Below are 4,955 nucleotides of genomic sequence, written 5' to 3'. Positions count from 1 at the left end.
CCTCGCTAGCCACTACGGCCTACGTAACACCTCCGTTGTTACTGGGGTGAACACGTCACTGGTGTTGACTGCTCTCGCTGTTTCATTCCTGCCGCATCTGGAACATTCAGAAGCAGACGGGCCCTCGATGCTCCATAGTTCATTGTATAATTTTATTATATCTTCTTTCTTGGGCGGTTCAAGTCTTCCTCCTAAGGCCGTTTTATCTCCGTTCATAACGGCTTCTACAAATTTCTTGGGGCAATGTTCGTATAGGTCCTGGGCTCTTTGATACTCTCTTCTTTTCCGATTATTTCGGTTATTCTTCTTCCGAGTACCCTTTCGTCGGCTAGTGGTTGGCCGGATGCTCGATGGGGCTGCCTGGTTGTCTCCCTCTTCTCCGTCCTTAGCCCAACACGGTAGCGTTGGGACAAGGTCGGTGGCAATTAAGGCATCCAGTCTTTGCCCTGATGAGCAGCTGTCCTCACGTGAGTCCTTCCAAATTCCGACAAGCTTCAGTTGCAGCTTCTTGTATAGTTCGGGACCGGAAAGTGGCTCCAGGATGCAGTTGGACAAGATGTCCTTCCATTATGACCTTTCTTCACTGCCCGCTTCGTTGGAACATTCGTTTGTATTATTCCTGGCTTCACCTGTTTCATTGTTTGGTGCCTCGTCCGGTAAGTTGCAGGTGTTGCCTGTAGCGAGGAGTTCATTCCCCTGTGGTACCAGTGTGTCTTCCACGCTAGACACTGCGTCGCTTCCGTTATTAATGTTTTCTTCTTCTTGTATTTCTCTATCCGGTTCTTCTACGGGTATTTCGTGGGTAGGGAGAGTTTCGACGGTTATACTCCCGGCAGCAACATTGTTTCTGGCTTCCAGTAGTCTTAGACCCCTTCTTTTATCGCTGATTTGCTTCGTCGTCTTGTTTGTCATGTGCTTCCGAATCTCAATGTTAATGAATCTTGCGTCAGAATATAGAGTCTCAAGTTCCTTTAGCTGCACGATTTCCTGGTCAGACCATACTGTCGTGCTTCTACCCGCTGGGAGGCGTGGTGCCTCCGCTGCCATTCTTCGTTTGGTGTTCCTTATTTCTGGGTGCATATGCCGCTCATGCATCCATCTTCCTACCGCCGTTGCAAAGGTTTCACCTCGCCCAGGCCCGGCACGTCAGCCAGACCCGCTTCCCGACCAAGCCCGACACGCCCCGCTCCTCAGAGCCAATCCTTATTCCGAAGTTACGGATCCAATTTGCCGACTTCCCTTACCTACATTAGTCTATCGACTAGAGGCTCTTTACCTTGGAGACCTGCTGCGGATATGGGTACGAACCGGGGCGACACCTCCACGTGGCCCTCTCCTGGATTTTCAAGGTTCGAGGGGAAGATCCGGACACCGCCGCAACTGCGGTGCTCTTCGCGTTCCAAACCCTATCTCCCTGCTAGAGGTTTCCAGGGAACTCGAGCGCTTATACAGAAAAGAAAACTCTTCCCGGATCTCCCGACGGCGTCTCCAGGTCCTTTTGGGTTACCCCGACGAACTCTCTTGCGAGGGCCCGAATTGTATGCGGTTCCGCTGCCGGGTTCCGGAATAGGAACCGGATTCCCTTTCGCCCGACTGGTGGTTATTTTTTATATATTGTGTATATCTTTCATGTTTAACGCACCTTTATCGACATCGGATTTCTCCTAGGGCTTAGGATCGACTGACTCGTGTGGAACGGCTGTTCACACGAAACCCTTCTCCACGTCAGTCCTCCAGGGCCTCGCTGGAGTATTTGCTACTACCACCAAGATCTGCACCGACGGCGGCTCCAGGCAGGCTCACGCCCAGACCCTTCTGCGCACACCGCCGCGACCCTCCTACTCGTCAGGGCTTCGCGCGACGTCCGCACGTGTCCGAGGACGCGTCCGAGCGTCGCCATTGCCACTGACGGCCGAGTATAGGCGCGGCGCTTCAGCGCCATCCATTTTCAGGGCTAGTTGCTTCGGCAGGTGAGTTGTTACCCACTCCTTAGCGGATTCCGACTTCCATGGCCACCGTCCTGCTGTCTTAAGCAACCAACGCCTTTCATGGTATCCCATAAGCGTCGACTTCGGCGTCTTAACTCGGCGTTTGGTTCATCCCACAGCGCCAGTTCTGCTTACCAAAAGTGGCCCACTTGGCACTCTGATCCGTATTTCAATAATATCTCGTGGCTTCAATTTTTAAATTTTTCGTTCAAGCAAGCCAGAGATCTCACCCATTTAAAGTTTGAGAATAGGTTGAGGTCGTTTCGGCCCCAAGGCCTCTAATCATTCGCTTTACCAGATGAGACTCGCTTCAGTTCATAAGAACGTACGAGTGCCAGCTATCCTGAGGGAAACTTCGGAGTGAACCAGCTACTAGATGGTTCGATTAGTCTTTCGCCCCTATACCCAGTTCCGACGATCGATTTGCACGTCAGAATCGCTACGGACCTCCATCAGGGTTTCCCCTGACTTCGTCCTGACCAGGCATAGTTCACCATCTTTCGGGTCCCAACGTGTACGCTCTGGGTGCGCCTCCTCTCGCAATGAGAACGAGACGCCCCGGGCGTGCGGAGCCGCATCGTGACGCGGCCCATCCTCCCTCGGTCGGCGCAAGGCCGACCTTCACTTTCATTGCGCCTTTAGGCTTTCACATAGTCCCAATGACTCGCGCACATGTTAGACTCCTTGGTCCGTGTTTCAAGACGGGTCCTGAAAGTACCCAAAGCATTAGTATCGCCGACCGGTAAAGAGCCTGTCGGGGAGCACCGCCTGCCAACAGCTGGTCAGGCCCGAGCACGGCGCTTGGTCCGTCACAACGGGAAACACTGACACTCGCTTGCGGCGGGTCCGACGCAGCGCAAAAAATTGCGTGCGGCCCGATATCGTTTTTCGAGTTATACCGCCGGGCAGCCGGTCGGGCCTCCGAGGGTCTCGCGCAATCACGTCTCGCGCCGTGGTAACTCGCGCATAGACTACCACCCGGGCCGTAGACCGACACCCAACGGGTCGCGACGTCCTACTAGGGGAGAAGTGCACGCCGGCGCCGCCGGAAGTTAAGATGACAGTCGCGTGCCAAGCGCGCGACCAAAATCGCACGGTGGACATCACGAACAGCCGTGAGGCCAGCTTCGCCGACGATGAATCTCCCCTTTCGATCTTTCGGGTTTCTCAGGTTTACCCCTGAACGGTTTCACGTCCTCTTGAACTCTCTCTTCAAAGTTCTTTTCAACTTTCCCTCACGGTACTTGTTCGCTATCGGTCTCGTGGTCATATTTAGCCTTAGATGGAGTTTACCACCCACTTAGAGCTGCACTCTCAAGCAACCCGACTCTGGGGAGAGATCTTCCCGCGGCGCGTCTCGGTCGCTACGGGCCTGGCACCCTCTACGGGTAAGTGGCCCCATTCAAGATGGACTTTGACGCGAGTCAACGCCACGGGATGGTTGGATCCTCCCGAACACTACATTTCCCAGCGGCAATAACCGCGGGATTCAGTGCTGGGCTCATTCCTGTTCGCTCGCAGCTACTAAGGAAATCCTGGTTTGTTTCTTTTCCACCGCTTAGTAATATGCTTAAATTCAGCGGGTAGTCTCGCCTACTCTGAGGTTGTCGTTTTTATTTTCAATATTTCTTTTATATATCGACGGAAGAAGAGAACACACACGTCTCTCCTCCCTTTTTTTACGGGCTGCGGCGGCGATCGCGAGCTTGCTTTTACACGGTCGCATGGCGTTTCTCCCTTTTTTTCCTTTTGCATTAAAATAAAAGATCATGGACACGACGACCGGCCACGACCGCCGCAACACGTGCGTTATCCCGGCCAAACAGCGCTTCGGCTCGATCTTCCCTTTTTTTTTCATTCACAATTTTCATCAAAATGTGGGAAGACTGGCGTGTGCGCGGGCCTTCGTTTAACGCGCGTCTCTCTGCGCCCGGCGGGACATGAGAAATGTTTTATATGGATTTCGACTTTTATAATACATTTCATTCTTCAAACGAAACCAATCAAATCTTATTTTCATTCTCTTCTCTTAATCTTTCTTCGTCGATATATATTTTCATTGTAACGGGAAGAGGCTTCGGAAACGAAAAACCCTGAGGACACCACACAGCGCAAAACGCTGGAAGAAGCGCGCGACCGTCGTCAAGCCATCCGCATATGAAAATATGCATGATGAGACGAGACGTACGCGAAGGGCTTCCTCCACCGTCGTTGGGTGTAGCGTCCGGCCTGGGGATTTTGCTTTCTCGCGTCGTTGGCTTTCCAATTATGCGGACACCGAAGAAAACCCCAACGCGAAACAACAACACCGGAATAAGAAACGCACGATCGACGTATCAAAAACCACACGTAGTATTAATACGTATGGAGAGAGACACGTACGCAAAGCGTTTCCCCGTAATATTATTATTATTATCGATCCGTGTTCGTTGTTAAGGGGGGCCCGCCCCGTGTATCTTTCGCATCATTTCAAGCGACGCCACGACGAATCGTGACGAGGCGCCCAATCGTTCGCTATTACTCTCCATCTGATTTCTCTTTTTTAAAAGAGTGCGAGGAGCAAGCAATCTGGTAAAGTGTAAACGACCCTCAGCCAGGCGTGGTCCGGGAATTGTATCCGTGGACCGCAATGTGCGTTCGAAATGTCGATGTTCATGTGTCCTGCAGTTCACAAGTTGACGCGCAATTGGCTGCGTTCTTCATCGACCCACGAGCCAAGTGATCCACCATTCAGGGTAATCATATATATGTGTACATACTTTTTGTTATACATTGATTGGCATCGCGCCCCGGCCGTGTGTCTCCGCGGTCACGGGATAACACAGCGGCGCGCTTTACCAATCAGCTTTAATATCAATGGTCGTCGCTTGCAACGTTGGGTTTTCCGGGCGAGAGCGCGTCCACCGCCACCGCCCTTTAACGGGTATAGACGTCGCGTCGCTCCTGGAAGTCATCCGCAACGGCAGA

General features: G+C 52.5%; 1 non-coding gene across 1 annotated transcript; it reads right to left on the bottom strand.

Annotated features, from left to right (window-relative positions):
- Positions 1–4,571: 4,571 nt before the first annotated feature.
- Positions 4,572–4,726, bottom strand: LOC112494349. Its single transcript, XR_003059638.1, has one exon. It is a non-coding gene; the product is annotated as a 5.8S ribosomal RNA (ribosomal RNA).
- Between the last annotated feature and the right edge of the window lie 229 nt (positions 4,727–4,955).

The sequence above is a fragment of the Cephus cinctus genome, unplaced genomic scaffold, assembly GCF_000341935.2.
Source record: "Cephus cinctus unplaced genomic scaffold, Ccin1 Ccin1_scaffold0446, whole genome shotgun sequence".
Classification (NCBI taxonomy): Eukaryota; Metazoa; Arthropoda; class Insecta; order Hymenoptera; family Cephidae; genus Cephus; species Cephus cinctus.
Note: the sequence above shows the minus strand (reverse complement) of the source record. Positions and strands in the feature narration are given on the sequence as shown.